The sequence below is a fragment of the Prionailurus viverrinus genome, chromosome C2, assembly GCF_022837055.1.
Source record: "Prionailurus viverrinus isolate Anna chromosome C2, UM_Priviv_1.0, whole genome shotgun sequence".
Classification (NCBI taxonomy): domain Eukaryota; kingdom Metazoa; phylum Chordata; class Mammalia; order Carnivora; family Felidae; genus Prionailurus; species Prionailurus viverrinus.
Genome location: NC_062569.1, coordinates 66280143 through 66300013, shown reverse-complemented (window position 1 = coordinate 66300013; position 19871 = coordinate 66280143). Strand labels below are relative to the sequence as shown.

Genomic DNA, 19871 nt, shown 5'->3' with positions numbered 1-19871 from the left:
AATATGAACAAATGACCAAGAGAACAGCAAAACTATTAAACCACAGCTTCCAATTTCTCCACAGAGAAGAATGATGTTTGAACTGGAAAAGAGTTTGATGGTGAGAAAATGATAAGAAAGCCTGAAGGTGATTTAAATTAGTTTTAAGATTCAAGGTCCAAATCAGTTACCTAACAGGATACTAAAAATACTTGAAGATGTGTTTTTGGAATGAATATCTAATATCTTTGAGTCACCATGGAAAAATGCCATGAAAACTGTTAACTGTCCTGGTTTTCAAATAGAATTTCAGAAACTGACATTTACTATTCTTGACATTAACTGAAATTCTAGAACTCATGCTCACATGTGTTCACTAAGTATATGACAAAAAGAATAAAATCTTATTAGAGTTATTGGAATGGCAGATCAAAAATGTGGTTTGAATTGTTTATCTTGACTTCATGCAAGGCCTTTTATAAAAAAACACCATTCATAATTTTCTACTAGACAAAATTATGAAGTATAGGCTGAATGATGTAGTTGAGTAAATCTTTTGAAAGTTGAACAATCATTCTTCTGTAGCATCCATTGAATGTTCTTTGATGTCTACTTCTTTTTTCCCTTTTTGAGAGTTAAAATTTCTAAAAGAATTTGTTTTGTAATCAGGCCTTTCCATTAAGCAAATTAGTCTAGTGATGGGTATGAATGAGATGCTTTAGTAGGAGCTGGACTTAGACCATGGACTTTTAAATAGATTACTTAAAACCATTAACTATTTTGGGAATTATACTTTTCAATGATGCTTTTCCAAATTATTTATTAATAGGAGTTTGATATAAAGCATTTAAATAGTAAATTTTAAATTGAATTTTAATTCAATTTAATCAGATTTTGACATCTAGATCCTCTGTGTATCCTCCATTGCAACATAGAAACCAAAGTCTCCTTATTTTTAATTTACTCACTGATATAAATATTTCTATTTAATTAATCAAGCATGTTTTTATCAAAAGGCATTTCTTATTGATAGTATTGAATTGGATTACAAAGAAACTCAGGTTATAAATAGAGTAGTTTTAATAAAAGCTTCAAAATCAATCTAAATTTAAAGCGAATCAATCAAAATACAACTCAATATCAATCTTAATTTTGGCTACATGCATTTCAAGTGAACTCTTATGATATAAAGACATGGAAGTGTTCTTTAATCTTTTTTGATTCCTAATTTTGGCAAAGTCAGATAACCTTTTTCTATCCTCTCTCTCCCCTGATATATCAAGAAATAGATCAGAAAGCAATATAACAGACAAAATAATAATAATAATCATCATCATCATCATACTAGTAGTAGTAACTAATAAAAACAGAAAAGAGAATAAAATCTCAGTATAAGCTGTTTTCCTCCTCTCATTCTCTTTCCTTCCTTCTACACATCTTGTTTTTAATATACATATTATATTAAATATATTTATGTATATACATCTATAATATATGTATATTTATATATAATATATCAATATACATATCATTAAATATACATAATATACAAATAAAGATATACATATTCCCATGTGGTTATTGCAAAGACTAACAGTTTTAACTACTCCTTTGCTCATGAGTGCTTTTAAGACACAAAGATATAATGATCATAATAACAAAAATAATGTCTACTTTCATTTGTTTAATGCATCTTCTGTACTTGGTTCTTATTCTTATGTATGTCTTTCAAGTTTGAATTGTTCATATAATTTTTCCTATTTTTACAGAAAACAGAAACCTCATAACACTAAATGACCTGCTGCCACTATAAAAGGATTAAACTAGGATTGCATTCAAATTTAAATCCAAGTTTCCTGTACTTCCTTTTTACTGCAAAGAGAAGTAAACTCACAGGTGAAGAGTATGGGTACTGAAGAAATGACTCAGTGTTCAGGAGTTCATACAAATGGAATGACCCCCAAAATGATAAGGGGTCACCTTTGGGCAAAGGGATGCCCCCATGCACTCCTCAAGAAGCAGGGATAATGCCAGGATTAGATTAGCTTTACTCACCCTGCCTCACATAGGACCAATGCTGCTGACTATTTTGAAGAACAGTAGAGGGTAAGGGTATTTCTTGTAGTGAGACACCATGGTGATTTCACCCATTGAGAAGGAAAACTATGTACTTAAGTGAGGGACTACAAGAGGAGAGCATTGCCTAGTGTTCAACTTAGGAGCAGTTGGCAAAATCTTCTTCAAATGACCATCAACTAAGGGAAAACACCAGGCTACCAAAGCCAACACTGCGGTTTGCTAGCAAAAGAGTTGGTTTCCCTGATTATCTTGGACAGGGTGCTTGCTGCCTATAAACCACAGGCAGGACCAACTTTGAAAGATATAGCCAGATGCACCAAGGAAGCATATTCAGAGTAGACTATGACAGCAGAAGAGTCAACTAAGGTTGGGGAGACAGATCCTAGAAGACCAGGTAACAGTAAGATTCTTCATCAAGGAATTGCAAGTGACACTGGACTTCTTGATGTGGATCCATATACACTCATCCTGCATGGCTGTGCCAGCCTCCTCACTGGCCTCCACTCTCCTCATCTAATTTTTTTTTCAATCTGTTCCTCATATGGACACCAAAATAAATTGTTTATAAAATAAATCTAGTTGGGGCACCTGGGGGGCTCAGTCGGTTAAGCATCCGACTTCAGCTCAGGTCATGATCTCACAGTTCATGGATTTCAAGCTTCACTTCAGGCTGTGTGTTGATAGCTCAGAGCCTGGAGCCTGCTTCAGATTCTGTGTCTCCCTCTCTCTCTCTGTCCCTCCCCCATTCAAGCTCTGTCTCTTTCTCTCTTTCTCTCTCTGTCTGTCAAAAATAAACAAACATTAAATTTTTTTAAATAAATCTAGTTGAAACACTTCTGTATTAATTATTACCAGGGTTAGTGGTTCTCACCATAGTTGCCCACTGGAATCACTTAAGGGGAGAGGTTAAAAATACCAGTGCTTAGCCCTACCTCTCTGCCCCCCACAGAATCAGAATCAGAATCTCTGACTAGGTCATCAACATTTTTAAAACGCTCCCATATAATTCTTATGCATAGCCAGTTAAGAACACTGACCTAGAGAGTGCATTTTAGATGCCACAGAATGATAACAAAGCTTTCTTAAGTGACATGCACAGGATTTGCTATCAGAAATGCACAGAGCTACATATCATTTTTTTTCTTTTCAAATCTTCCATGCTTTTTATTAAGCATTATACTTCTGCACATGGTTTTCTCTTTGTCTGCAAAGTTCTCTCTTTGAATGCCTTCCTTCCCAACCTAGTCACTTTTCTAACTTCCATAGATCCATCAAACCTTAGCACTGACTCTAGAGACCATTCCTCAACAGCACCCACCCATCCCACCCCTCACTACCATCCCACCCCACTTCATACCTCTCCCACTCCCAAACTGGGTTAGCTAGTAATGGATCTCTTAAGAACACTTGCACTTTCACTAATTGCTCTCTGAAGGAGACAGTTTTGACTTTTTCTATGTTTATCAACCAGCATTTTGAACCTATTCAGCATTACAATAAAACAAGAAATACAAGATTGAATCAATGCTATTTTCTAAGTAACTTCTTACAAAGAAGCACGAATGTGGGACAGTGTGGTATATATTCCAGAGAAGTAGGCCTCACTTGAACCTGCTGCATATGCTGTATCATACTGCCAGAAAATAGGACAGCCATGGTCCTCAGCAACTCCTAATTTGCAGCTCTAGAACTTTCCATTTCCATGACAGAAAAACCTTGCCAGATACCTATATTAAACAATCTAATCCTTTATTCATAAATTTGAACAGAAAACCATAAACAGCAAGCATTTGAGGAAAACCAATAGCATTAAAGAGGAAGAACAGATAAATAGAAAAAAATATATATGGTGGGGAAACATTTAAGGAAACAAAGAAATATATATATATATATATATATATATATATATATATATATATATATATTTTAAAATTTAATCTTTTACTGAGGCTCAAGGGACTGCTATTTTGAGAAAACAAATATAGGCTTCTCTAAAAACATATCTATAAGAAAATAGTTTTTATAAAATTTAAATATTGAAATGAAAACTGTAATAGAAGCCTTGAGTAGCTGAATGCACATGGGCTGCAGATTAATTTATAAGCTGAAAGATGAAGTAAAAATACCTTCTTTAAGAATTATACAAAGCACAGAAACATTTATATGAAGACTCACAATTCCATGTTTTCCCTTGGTTTCTTTTACTTCTGTTGCTTTTAAGGAAAACTTAATAAAACAATTTTATTAAAATTATGTCTAATAAAATATTTTCAAGTTGTATACAATGCTGTCATAAAACTGACTAGATAACCTAGCACATTATTTGTGTAAAAGACTCTTGAAGAATAATTTTACTGTACTTTTCAGGAACCATCAGATTATCGTTGTGCTTTTGCATTTTTCACCTCAGGCAAAAGTACTGAGAAAAGAAACATAGAATGTTGAAAAAAAAAGTCCTGGAAATTCCTTTTCCTTCTGAAGCTGTATTTATTTCCCTAATTTGTTTTTTTTTTAAATAATTTTGACTATTCGTGAAATACCTTAAATTGTTACTTGTCACTAATTTAGCTTCAGGATTTTGAGATCAACAGATTTCTCTAGTAAGAAATAAATTATTTCCTTTTTCTTCTATAGGTGTGCTCTGGAGGTGGACCTAAACTAGTGATTTAATTATCTCTTCCATCGATTAGCAATAATCCAAAAGAAGACCCACATAGGAAAAGATGTTCCTCTCAAAATAATTTATAATAGCAAAATTAGAAGGAATCAAAATATGCAGAAGTAATAAAATATTTAAGTAAAATATGGTAATATATTTGATAAACATTATTATATTATGTAGCAACATGGAACAATGTTCAGGATAAAATGGAAGTGAAGAAAACTGTTCAAAATTAAATCTGTGCCCCTATTCCAATTATATAAAAATGTCAACATTTGAATTTGAAGAATTTTGAAGAACATATACAATTTTCATTTTATTTGAATAAGATTTTTAAGGGAAAAATAATAGAATCTTTCTTCTATCCTATCAGTATCTCAAATTTAAGAGTACCCTAAAAGAAAAAAAGTTGATTCACTTTTGAATTAATAGTAAAATGTATACGTGGTTCATACACTCAACTCTGACATCAAATAAGTATCTTGAAATTGCTAATCTGTCCGTTAATTTATCTCATTTTATCCAAGGTGACCATTTTTAATGTAGAAATAGAAACTTACATGTATACCACTTTATAGTTTTCAAAGTACACACACACAAACACACACACAATTGTTCAGTTCTCTTAACCATGAAGCAAGGTTAAAGTAGATAAAGAAAATCGGTACTATAAAAGGAATAGAGATTATAGGTATTATCATCTTTTTTCAATATATAAGGATTAAGGGGTCAAGTGAATTTAAGGTCCCACAGGGGCACAACATGAAACCCATTTCCAATCCTTTCTTCTACATTAGCATCATCTCATGACCCCACTTAATAGCAGATAATTCATTATATATTTAACTTACAGAGGATAAATTTCTTTTCATTAAGTTTTTAAAATGTAGGAAAATTTTAGTTTAGTTTATTTATTTATTTTTTGAGTATAGTTGACACACGATGTTACATTAGTTTCAGGCGCACAACATAGTGGTTCATCAACTCTATACCTTATGCTATGCTCACCACAAGTGTAGCTACATCTGTCACCATGCAACACTATTACAATATCATTGACTATATTCCATATGCTGAACCTTTTATTCCCATGATTAATTTATCCCATAACTGGAAGCCTATATCTCCACTCCGCTTCACCCATTTTTCCCATCCCTCTATTTCCCACCCCTCTGGCAACCATCAGTTCGTTCTCTGTATTATAGGTCTGATTTTTGCTTTTTGTTTATTTATTCATTTGTTTTGTTTTTTTAGATTCCACATATAAGTGAAATCAGATGGTGTTTGTTTTTCTCTGACTTATTTCACTTAGCATTATACCCTCTCAGTCCACCCATGTTGTCACAAATGCCAAGATCTCATCCTTTTCATGGCTGAGTAATATTCCATTATATATATAATATATATGCATATATGTATATGCATATGTATATATGCATACATTTTATATATTATATATGCATATGTATTATATATAATATATATTATATATGCATATGTATTATGTGCATATGCATATATAATATATATTATATATGCATATGTATTATATGCATATGTATATATGCATATATATTATATATATTATATATATGATATATATATAATATATGTATAATATATATATACACCAAATCTTCTTTTTTTTTTTTTTCTTTTTTTTTTCAAATCTTCTTTATCCATTCATCTGTCAATGGTAAGTTGGGCTGTGTCCGTACCTTGGCCATTGTAAATAATGCTGCCATAAACATGGGGTGTGTATATTGTTTTGAATTAGTGTTTTTCTTTTCTTTTGGTAAACAGCCAGTAGTGACATTATTGGATCATATGGTAGTTCTATTTTTAATTTTTTTTAAGTTTATTTATTTATTTATTTATTTATTTATTTTGAGAGAGACAAAGAGCAAGTGGGGCAGGGGCAGAGAGAGGGAGACAGAGAATCCCAAGCAGGCTCCATACCATCAGCATGGAGCCTGACACTGGGCTTGAACTCACAAAATTATGAGATCATGACCTGAACCGAAATCAAGAATCAGATGTTCAACTGATAGAGCATCCCTATGAGTACCTATAGAGTACTCAACCTATAGAGTACCCCTTCTATTTTTAATTTTTTGAGGAATTTCCATTCCTCAAAATACTGATTTCCACTGTAGCTCTACTAATTTACATTCCCACCAGCAGTGCACAAGGGTTTCCTTTTTCTCCACATCCTCACCAACACTTTATTATTTCTTACCTTTTTGATAATAGCCAAAAGGTGATATCTCATTGTGGTTTTGATTTGCATTTCCCTGATGATCAGGGATGTTGAGCATATTTTCATGTGCCTGTTGGCCATCTGTATGTCTTCTCGGGAAAATTTTAATTTTTTACTTTTCACTTGTTCATTCCTATTTTTATGCAATAAAAATTTGAAGACACACAGGCAGTCTACCAAGTGCTAGAGATAAAGAAATGCCCAAGATACCTCCATCCTCAAAGGATTTGCAGTTCAGGAAGGAAGACATCCAAATAAGTAAAGAAGTATGAGTCAATGCGATAACTGTTGAGGCAGATACCAATTATATACAAACAAGGAAATGTTGAATCATTTGTGGGATGGGTGTAAAGAGGAATTTGGGGAAAGTATTTGAGAAAGGTCAAACCTGGAGGATAAGTAGCAGTTAATAAGATAAAAGATGGCGCAGAGAGTGATCATATTTTAGAAAGTAAATTCTTTTTCCAAATTAAAGGATTTCATAGAATTTTGTTAATAGGTATCACTAAAAAATCCAATTTTGCAAGCACTCTTTAATTCCCAAATAATTTAGTATTGACTTCATACTGTTTGTTTAACTACACATGTTTTGGTCATCTGCTAACTCATACAATGAAGTAATTTGTCTGAAAGCTGTTGAAGTTGAGGTTAGGGAAGGTCAACAATGCCTAACAATTACAAAGCCTAGGGGAGAAGCTAGAATCTGTAGCTTCAATATTCATCCTGAAGTTATTTCCCACTGAAATCATGACTCATGAAACTTGTGCATCAGTTAACCCATTTACTAACCAGACGTGTTGGTGGATATTTTCAGGCTCTCTTTAGATTAATTTGAAATAATAAAGTTCTGTTGTGTAATAACTGCCTGACATCAGCCACTCTCAGTGCCATTAATTATAGGCTTATATCTCTCCACTATACCTCAACATTTATAGGCCATTCTTTACATAACACCACTACTCTTAGGTCCTCTTCTTTCTCTATGAATAAATCTGTTTGCTTCGAGTTTGAAGAGGATGAACATAGTGAGGGATTAAACCTCTATTCACAGTTAATGGAAAAAGCAGTTTGATTCAATAAATTCTAATATTCCTAAAACAGTTTTAATGGATATTGTTTTAATTCAATCAAAAGAACTGTTCTTCAATACATACATCTAGAGTCCTAATAAAATTCTCATCGTAACATCTGCTTCACCTTCACTCCAACTACACCTGCTGAATTTGAAACTGTCAAAGCACCTTGGTGGTAGTATAAATCAGTTTATCTTCATGTGGTAGTACATATGACCAGGAAGAAAAGCCATGTCTCAAAACCATGTTTCTGGAACTACTCCTTCTTTGTCTGAGGTAACAGATATCTTACAACGGCCTTCTGTTTCCCTAGGCCAAGTAATAAACCTACCTGTCTGGGGAACTGCTTATGTTTCTTCCCTCACCTTTCAGCACCTACCCTCCTCTGGGCCCGTTATAGTTATTAGAAGTAGGCACCAGCTTTCTGAATGCACTCTAGCCTCAGTGAAGTAGAATGAGTGGGAACTCAGCAGTTCAGGTCCCGGGATTTAGTAGACTTTGAAAAATATAATTTTGGCACTCAGCTCCCAAAGGCTAGTAATTTTCGGGTGATCTCCTTCTTCCCATTTGCATGCTGTCACAAGGCATGGTACTCGCCTTCACCTTCACATCTACTTCACCCTCCATCTGTAAGGCAGCCTATCTTACTCTACTTAGTCTACTTGAGGGAGGTGACTACTCTCTTGTATTCTTCATCTGGCTCTCTGCTCTCTTCCTCATCCTCATGGGGCCCATTTACCAGGACTGGTCCAACTCTCCCCTGTTGCCTTCCAGCCCCACACTGGCTTATAACCTAGCGTGACATCCCTTCCAACTCTGCCCTGCACTCCCTCATCCTCTTCATCCTAGGCTTCCCTTTTGACCCCATAATTGCTTCGGCTCAACACTTGACTCCAACTTCTTTTAGACTGTAAACTACATGAAAACAGGAAATTTTGCTTATGACTGTATTCCCAGTTTTTTTAAAACATAGAAATAGTTAATACATATTAATTGAGTGAAATAATGGATTTTCTTCTTCCATGAATTCCTAATAACTGTCTTACCACTTCATAAGAGATAATTCTGGTAAAACAAGATTGAAGAATTAAACAAAACAATAGTATATCATTCAAAATAATTTAGGTTAGGCTATAATAACAACCTTAAAATTTCAGATTGCTTATAACCATAAAGATTGATTTTTTTTGTGCATGCATATGCGCAACTTGATTTAATAAGGATTCTCATCTTCACAATCATTGAAGAGTTCTGGGAATGAGGCTGGACCTATTTTGTGAAGCTACCATCTCCTCATGAGTCCAAAATTCACAAAGGGGAAGAAAGCCTGAGAATTGCACACTGGCTCTTAAATGAACAAATAGTGTATCTGTTAACATCTCTTCATATGGACAAAGCAAGTTATATAGTGACAATCAAACTATAAGAGGATATGGAAGTATAATCCTCCCATGATGCTGGATGAAGAGAACTGAAAATATCGATGAGAACTAGTCATGTTTGACACAATTAATAACAAAGTTTTATATCCTTAAGCACTCATTTGTCAGTAAAATCAGCACAATGCTACTTAAATATCTTTCTACCTAAACAAGGAGGATGAATAGAAATCTGCATTCTTCAGTATCAGTCCTACATCCCTATATATTCTTTTTACTCCGGTCTATAAAGAGCACAGAGAAAAAACAGAGATGTTTAACAGAAACCTATGCCTACAATAAGTGAAAGGTATAACAAAAAAACCCACAAACTTTTAGGGGAAGAAAAACATTCTAGGCAGAGGAAATAGCAAGGGCGCTTCTATGTTTACGGGGCAGGAATGAGGATGTGGGGAGGAAAAGGGATGGGATTCTTCTGTATTTTGAAGGTTGATCCAAAACGATTTCCTGAATGTATAAGGGTGTGAGGAAAGGAACTGGCCCACAGATGATACTAAGGTCTGTAACCTTGTTGCATAACATTATCACATTTGCAAAGAGCTCAGTAAAATGTAAATCTGTTTGAGAGCAAACAGATACAAGCAGATTGGAGAGAATCAGAAGTCCTGGCAATGCTAGGGATTCCTAATTAGATAAAGTTGTTGCTTTTTTCATCTTTTCAGCAACATAACTTTACTACTTGATGTAAATAAATGTCTCTTGATGGTAAAAATTAAATCATTCCTTGGCTTTTGGTGTACATGTACTTGTGCTTAATTTCCCTTAGTTTTTCCCTACATATCTAGTTATTTATTCTGAATGTCTCATGCATTGGTTTTTCAGGTAAAGGTAAGGGCATCTTTAAATTGATGATTTTCAACTAACAAGTGCATGTACATTATCAATAATCCCATGTTGTGTGTGAATTTTCACCTAACAATAATTCACTCTGAGCAGGCACGCTGTGTTCTATTATACAATGTTTGATGACTGCAAAGCTGCAGGCTTGTGCTGTAACCAGCTGATGTCCTCAGATGACCCAGATTGGAAACAGGCTTCTCTACCACTGCAACATACCATTCTATAAGCCAGAGTGATTAGAATAGTGGAATCCCCATCATCTCAGGTGGTGAAAGCTGTGGGTAGAACAGGCTTTTGGTATATGTGTGTGTGCAGGTTGTAAAGAAAAAGATTTTACCTTTGGATGTGTTAGGTAAAGCTTATTAGCTATCATGGAGGACATGTCCAATATGTAGTATGGCTTTGTATCTTTCAATACAAGCCTGGAATTCAGAATTACTTCCAGGAATAGAGATGTAACTTTGAAAATGGCATATAGATGCTATTTTCAGCTATGAGATTGGATGAAATAACGAAGAGAGTGAGTGTAAACACATAGGATGAGAACCAAGAACGGAACCTCAGGGCACCCAAATGTTAAAATGTCTAGATGAAGAGGAGTAAACCACCAATGGAGACTAAGGAGTGATGAGTGAGAGTCACTGCTGGGAAATAAAGTAAGATGACATATAAATGCTCTTCATAAATTGTAAAGTGCCATCAGAGCACAGCCTGCTTGGGATTCTCTCTCTGCCCCACCCCTGTTTGCATGAACTCTCTCTCACTCTCTCACAAACTAAATAAATAAACTTAAGAAAAAAAAGTCCAACTGTTCTGACCTTCCATGGCCCAACTTCTTCAATCTTTTGCAATACCATTTTAAAAACTGAACCATTAAAACATTGTTCCGAAATGTTTTATAGCCTTCAGCAGATTATACCTTGTACTATACTTGTTAATGTACATGTTTTATCTCTCCTGCTGGCTGGTTAAATGCTTTATAGACAGATGTCTTAAATAATCTCTGTATTTCTAACAGCATCTAATTTAATCCTTAATATGTCATATGGAGTCTATAAATTTTTAGTAATTCAGTGAATCAGTCAAAGAATAAAGTAATAAATATATGTTTATCCTGAGCAATGTTTCATTTCTTTTGGAGAGAAAAGTCTTCAACTAATATTTATCTTATGATACAGTATTTGGTCTCTAATTTCAATTGATTTTATATTATTGCCAAACATATTTAATGTCTGCTATTGTGTTTTCTAAGTGGAAAGTGGAACTCTAGTCCAAAATTTAAAGGCCTGAAGAAAAATTAGCACTGATATAAACATGGTGGGTACTTAAACAATGAAAAAGAAAATCAATCTGTTGATTGCTTTAAAATTACAGGAGTAAGTAACAAGTTAGCCCTCCTTCCCCCTTTCTTTCTTTTCTTCTCTGTCTTTCCCTCCCTTCTTCACTTCCCTCTTCCCTCTCTTCTTCCTTTCCTTTGCATTTCTTTTATCTCTCTTTTCTTTTTTCTTTTCTTCTCTCTCTCTCCCTTCCTTTCTTTCCTTTCTTATTTTTATTCAGTTTCCTTGTTACAATTATACTTAGATGTATAATTGTACACGCACATGCTTAGATGGCTAGAAGAAAAGTCATTATACTTAGTCACAATTATACTTAGATGTGTAATGTACATGCACATGCTTAGATGGCTAGAAGAAAAGTCATAATACTCAGATTTACTATAAAGTTTACCCAGACCCAGTAATGTTATCACTGAAGCCAAATGATAATAAACTTTAATGTTTTTCATTAATGAAAATGTATTCTCTTCATGACAGAAAATAATATTTCATATACTATTTTAAAATCCATTAATATATATCTTTATTTATATAAAATATATATAAAAGCATTCTAGCATTTAGAATATAAAACATATATTAAAATAAAATCTTCCTCTAAAACTATACCAAGTCTCTATCTCTGTATATCTCTATCTCTATTTATATCTGTAGGGAGAGAGTTTCATTTAAAGTGTTTACTTGCTGGTGGGTTTTCTGCTTCCAAATAGGATGTAGAGGGATCAAAACACCTTTCCTACCATCAAATAATGAGGAAACACTAGATAAATTAAAAATCATAATATTCTGTGTGGTTATTAAAGCCTGGTGCATGCTAGGAAACCTTGGTAAAGCAAATTCCAGACAAGAACAAACACTTAATAGATGAGCCATAAGCATAGCAGCCACTAAACCTTGGGCTAAATGGTTGGTATGGGCAGACATACAGTGGGTCTGCCAGAGTTTTCAGGGACAAGGTCAAATCCCCCATGTCTTAGACGACAGCATGGGAAAGGCAGGTTGCATATGGATCTGAAAGACATCCAAATGCTAAAGCACATTGTTTGAGCCATAATTCTTCCCTGCTGAATTTTTCCAAAAATGCAGCAGTGCATGAGAAATACGTAGTATTTCCACCACCTTAGATTCTAGGGCTTTGCTAGGGATAAATCCACAAATACACACAAATATCTGAAAGTGCAAACCCTTTCCTCTTCCTGGAAGATAAGGTGAGGGAATACCCTTTCAGCATCTTTGTAGGTTGAGTTGACCTGGTAATATCATTCATAGCAATTCACTTTTGGAGCTCTACATAATCCTGATACCAAAACCTGACAGGGATATCACAAGAAAAAAATATCCACTAATAATCCTTGTGATCATAGTTACAACAGTCTTTAACAAAATATTAGCTAATGAATTAGCAATACATAGAAAAGATTTAATCTGTAGTGTTTATCCTACTAACTAAAGGGAAGTTTAACATTTAAAAAATCATTCAATATAATTTACCAATTAAAGGTTAATACATAAACATCTCAACTGATGGAGAAAAATAACTTTACATAACTCTATACCCATTTGTGATTTAAAAATATGTATCAGCAAATCAACAATAACAGGAATTTTTCTTGATCTGATAAAGACTTATACTTAGAATATACTAAGAGATCAACAATACATAGGTAAATCGCACAATTAAAAGTTGTCAAATATTTTAACAGACCACTCACTAAAGATATATGAACAGCCAATTAGCATAGACAAAGGTGTTCAACATCATTAGTCATCAGAGTAATACAAGTTAAAACCACAAGGAAATACAATTTAAAACAACTACAATAAAAAGGACTAAAAATGCCAAATGTTGGCAAGGATGTGGAGCAACTGGAACTCTCATACGTTGCTTATGGAATGCAGAAAGAGTCAACTATATAAAAAGAATTAGAAGTTCTTATAATTACACATCTACCCTAATAGCCAGAATTCCACTCCTACTTATACAAAAGAAATTAAAAATTTGTAACAGCTATTTACGGGAGCTAAAAATGTAAAATAAATGTCCATTATCAAGAGAACAAATAAACAGCAGAATGCTATTTGTTAGAATATTCTTCATCAATAAAAGGAACAAATTGCTGATAAAGTCAACAACCTGGATGAATCTTTAAGAACCAAAAAAAAACCAAACATGTCATTTATATTGAAATGGTATTAGTATTGCCAAATACTAATCTAGACTAATCTGTACTGATTAGTATAGATTATATTAATGATCCTTTGTAAAAGATTATATTAATCTTTACTGGTTAGTATAGATTACTAATCACACTAAAGGTTAGAAATACTAATCTATGATCGTTGAAGTATAATAAGATTCAGAAGAATACTTTCCTGGGATGTGCCGATGTTGGAGACTGACTAGAAAAAAGCACAATAAGAACTTTTGGGGATAGCAGAAATACCCCATTTGGGGATGGTAGAAATATTCCATATGGTATGTTTTTCCCCCATGTGCTGGATTTTCCCTTAAAGTCACCACTACGTCCTGAAAACAGTAGTGAGTTAAACTTCATTGTTGATTCAGTCATAAGCAAACCTACTTCTAAACATTTTGAACCGGAGGAAGAAACTTTAGATGGTTTTCTCTTCTAAAGTAATTTTAAATTATCTTTCATCTTTAGTTTAAGAAACTAACATTACTTAGCTAATTATGCTTTTTGAAGCTTTATAGAATTATAATTCTCAGCCCGGTTTTGGAAATACAGTTGATTTAAGTATTAAAAAATAGGTAAAAGTTATTTGCTGGTGTCACCATATGGCAGCAATTGAATCAACTGCTATAACAAAGATAATAAAAAATAAATTTCTAAGAATCAAACAAGTTGCAGCTCTCATGAGCTATCTTAATTAACTTTTCCCTGCTCTTTCTTAGTACCTCTCTTTCATGTGCAAATACCTACTAATATTATGCCCAAGGAGGAAGTTCAGTCTCCTTTCCGATCTAAAAATCAGTGCTGCCCTGCTTATCAGCCAGCAGAGGGCATAATGAATGAATTCCCAAGTCCTCAGAAAATAGCTAAGAGCACCTCTGTTCTTCGGCTTTGTTAAACATGTAATTTGCCTCTTAAATCTGCATAGGCAGTGTAGCTGATTATTCTTATTAGTTGTTAAACTTAACCACTACTTATGTTCATTCAAACAGTTCTCTTTTCACTTGTCACATATATCCAATTATTCACAGGCATTTTTAGTACCTGAGTGGACAAATCCTAGAATTTTAGAGTTCAAAGTCACCTCCGAGGTTGTTCCTCTGAGATCTTTCATTTTAAACCTCTCACATAAAAGGCTCTTTCAGCAGTGCTCCTGACTAATAACTGGATAGCCTCTTGCTTGTGGAAAGGAGATAAATAGATATCATTTGCACATATGCACAGTTCAATGCATATGCATAGAATGTATTGCACATATGCACAGTTCAATGATCTGGCACCAAAATCTCTTTTGCTGTAAAATCTATTCATTGATCCCAGTAATTCTCTCTGTACCTACATGGAGTTAGTTCAATTTCTCATCTAGTTAGTGGACAGCGCTTCATATATTTACAGCCTCTTATCAATTCTTTGGGTTTTGGTATCAGCCATGGTAAACAATATGATTTCACACATATCCGTATGCAATTAGTTCTCATTTAATTTAGATTTGTTTCTTAATGTACTAGTTAAATGTGGTGATTCCCATCACTTTGGAAATTTGGAATTGCAAGGCAAATCCTCCAAGTATTTATAATATGGAGGGATAAGGACCTCAGGAATAGCTTTGTGACCTAACCCAATGACTCTCAAACTTTAATGTGTATTGAATTACCTGAAATCTTATTTAAATGTAATATTTGACTCAGTAGTTCTGAGGCAGATCCTGAGAGTATACATTTTTAAAAGCTACCATGTTACTGGTCCACAGATCACATTTTGAGTAATAGGGTCTAAATAGAATTTCTTTACAGGTCTCATTAAATTCCAAAAATATAATATGCTTTTGTATACTACTGTATTTTATATAAACACATAATTAAGGCAAAACATTAGCACTAGCATATATACACAAAAAACACAAGTGATGCTGTTTAATGCAAGAAAAATGTAGAAAAAATAGAGATTATTACATTAATTCTCCACTGCTAACAATTATTACCTAGTGCATGGGTGCTTTGAGCTATGAAAAAAAAATTCTCTCAGATTACCTTGGATTGTTTAAAGGACAATAATTGTTCAAAACTTGTGAGGTAATTAAAACCACCACAACTTTTCTAACCCTATACCTGTTAATTAAGTGTCTCATTTCCATAGGCTGACTTTCATTCCTCCCTGCTGGCCAGCTCTCACTTTTACCATCAAAAAACCTTGTCTCTATTTTCACAAAGGTGAAAATGAATTTATTCTCCAGGGTATTAGCCACACATACTACAGAAATTTTCTCATGTGTTATGACATGAATTTTCCACAGTGAGTCTATTTCAATATGGAATAATTTTTTTTTCTCTTCTAAGAAAAAAGAATCATCCATTACTTAACAGTCATCATCTCATGGCTGGATTACAAATAGTATTCTCTGTCATTTTGGATATATTTGTTTTACTTAGTTTTCTACTAACTTATTAATAAGATTTATTATAATTTACAAAATTAAAATTATGTAATTATATAGATTATAATAACTAATAATTTGCTTTAGTACCTAAGAACTATCTACAGAGATTTTATTAATACAACAATAATAAAACAGCTACTACTACCATTTACTGAGCACTTATCTCATGAAAAGTACTATCCTTATTCATGCTTACAGAATTCTAGATAAGTAAGTATAACGGAGAACATTATACAGATGCAGAAATAGAAGTTGATAGATGTGAAATAGCTCGGTTGGGGTCAAATGAGTGTAAATGGTTAAGTTGAGGTTTGGAGCCAAATAACTTTGGCTCCATGATCAGAATGCAACCCTGCCTGCCTTTGAAAAGTATTTCATATTATTCCTAATAGCTTTTATCTTGAAGAAAGTATTTACAGCAATCTTTAAGACTGGAAGGTTCCATCAAACTAGATCCAAAGTACATCTAGAAGACAAGAGGATATTTTAAAATGTAGAGTATCCTCAGGGCACAAGAATAAGCTTTCTTAGGATCAGGGATCATAAAAAGAGAATTTTTCAAACACAATGCTTTATTTAAGAACATAAAACAATTAGTCTAACAATTACTTTAAGCTATTCAAATCTCACATATTAACTAAGTGGCAAAGAGCATTCAACCAATTTAATGAATCCATAATATAGACCTTAGCAGAATTAAGCACTCCTGGCTTTAGTCTAAGTTAGCAATGAAGTGGCTTAGCTTTGTGTTTTGTTTTGTTTTGTTTTATTTTGTTTTCCCCAAGATGCCATGATCCTTAATTTGAATTCCCCCAACTTTTGCTTCTTCTTTTGTAAATCTTTGGGTAAGAACCTGAAAATTACACTGCCTATCACTGGCCTTCCTTCACTTTCGCAGTCATCACATCTGCTCATCTCCACACCTCCAATCCACTCAATCGGTGACTCCTGTACTATAAATGTCATAGATGAGAGCAGGATGAAAGTGCAGGTGATTAGAAGAACTAGAATGACCTTTTTCAGAATAAGTATAGTAAAGTGAAGGAAGAAATCTGATTAGATCCATAGAAATGCTTGAGATGAGGGGCACCTGGGTGGCTCAGTTGGTTAAGCGTCTGACTTCAGCCTAGGTCATGATCTCGCCATTATGAGTTAGAGCCCCACATCAGGCTCTGTGCTGACAGCTTGGAGCCTGGAGCCTGTTTCAGATTCTGTGTCTCCCTCTCTCTGCCCCTTCCCCACTCTCACTCTGTCTCTGTCTCAAAAATAAATAAACATTAAAAAAAAAGAAAAGAAAAGAAATTCTTGAGATTAGAAAAGTTATCATTATATGTAGGGAGAAAAATACTGCCAAGGAATTAAAGTAATAATGCATTCCCTACAGAATACAGCTATAATCAACCAAATTATGGTGCATCTTTTAAAGACTCAGAACCTCTCCATATCAAGATGTTTCATGACAGTATCCCAGTATTCATTCTATTGTTCAAGTCACTGGTCTACTGTTAAGGTCTCTGTTGGTAAAAGTAACTTCACTAAATAGTTAGCATAATGGTTCCAAAAAGACATTGAGGGCTCTTTTGCCTGGGCTGCCAACAATGCCATCCAGACTGAGGAAGACCAGGAAGCTTCAGGGTCATGTGAGCCATGGCCATGGCCTTATGGGGAAATGTGGGAAGCACCCAAGAGGTAGGAGTAATGCTGGTGGCATGCATCACCACAGGATCAACTTCAACAAAAATCACCCAGGTCACTTTGGAAAAGTTTCTATGAGGCATTACCACTTAAGGAGGAACCAGAACTTCTACTCAACCATCAACCTTTATAAACTGTAGACCTTGGTTAGGGAGCAGACATGGGTAAATGCTGCCAAAACAAGACTGGAGCTGCTCCTATCATTGATGTGGTGTGACTGGGCTACTACAAAGTTCTGGGGAAGGGAAAGCCCTCACAACAGCATATCATCATGAAGGCCTAATTCTTTAACAGAAGAGCTGAGAAGATTGGGGGGGGGGGGGGGGGTTGGGGACAGGGTGCTGTGTCCTGGTAGCCTGAAGCCATGTGGAAGGAGGTTCATTAAATGCTAACAAATGTTTTCCTTTAAAACAAAACAAAAAAAGACACTGAAGGTTACAAATGTTTTTTGTAAAATTTGAGAATTTAGCTAATACTTTCAATGTTTCTTTTCAGTAGTTTCAGGAAATATACTAAAATACCAAGTGGCCATCTGATAATTATGAAGACTCCCAGGTTATTTGCAAATTTTGTGTGATGAGTGTGTTGAAGGGAAATGTAAGGTAAATATCTAACATAATTTTTATTGATGAACTCATTTAAGTCCTTTGCTTTAATTTATTCTTTTATTTTACTTGACCTTTAGTCCTCTATGTAGCCTGATGGAGGACATAATAACAATAGAAGATCCTTCCTTAGCACCTTGATATGCATGTGTGCCTAAACATGCTTTTTATCCAAGCATGGAACATATAGGATCCCATACCTTATCAAGGGCAGAAGAGAAAATCATGGATGATTTTTGTTCTAAACTTCTTCATATATTTATTAAAAACAAAATTATTTCCACCTTAATTGTCCAAATAGAATTCTCATGTCACATTTCATTTGGAAAAAAAATCTGCAAGATTGCTAAAGAGAGGTGCCTGGGGGCACCTGGGGGGCTCAGTCAGTTAAGCCCCAACTTTGGCTCATGTCATGATCGAGCAGTCTGTGAGTTCGAGCTCCACATTGAGCTCTGTGCTGACAGCTCAGAGCCTGGAGCCTGTTTTGAATTCTGTGTCTCCCTCTCTCTCTGCCTCTCCCCTGCTTGCACTCTGTCTCTCTCTCTCTCTCAAAAATAAATAAACATTAAAAACAATTAAAAAAAAAAGAGGGTCACCTGGATGGCTTAGTTGGTTAAGTGTCCAACTCTTGACATAGGCTCAGGTCATGATCTTGCAGTTGTGAGATTGGGCCCCACATTGGGCTCTGTGCTGAGTATGGAGACTGCTTGGGATTCTCTCTCCCTCTCTCTCTGTCCCTCCCCCATTCTCTCTCTCTCTCTCTCTCTCTCTCTCTCTCTCAAAATAAATAAACATAAAAAAAAAGATTCGTGGGGCACCAGGGTGGCTTATTTGGCTAAGCCTCTGACTCTTGATTTTGGCTCAGGTCATGATCTCAGGGTTCATGAGATCAAGCCCTGCATCCGGCTCTGTGCTGAGTGTGGAGACTACTTGAGATTCTCCCAATCTCTCTCTCTCTCTCTCTCACACACACACAAAGTAAATAAATAAACTTAAAAAAAAAAAAGCTTGCCAAAGAGAAATTTACAACAAATTGCAATACTGTATAGAAAGATACCATGGATAAGTTCAATTGAGATATTAAAAGTCAAATCTTGACTGAGCCAACAATAGGATTCAGGACTCCTTACCAGCTTTCAGAGTCTAACTCAAGTGACACAGATCCTCACAATCTCCTCATCACCTTCTGCATTTTGAATACCATCATCTGCCAGTAACATGCGGAATTTATCATTGAGGTAGAAGATAAGGTTATGTCACCAATAATGGCCCA

General features: G+C 34.6%; 1 protein-coding gene and 1 pseudogene across 1 annotated transcript in view; one reads left to right on the top strand and one right to left on the bottom strand.

The window, feature by feature from the left end:
* Window positions 1-19871, bottom strand: part of NLGN1 (neuroligin 1) — an 834402-nt gene that overhangs the window by 689698 nt on the left and 124833 nt on the right. The gene's annotated exons all lie outside the window — the stretch shown is intronic.
* Window positions 17897-18348, top strand: LOC125174458 (60S ribosomal protein L27a-like; annotated as a pseudogene).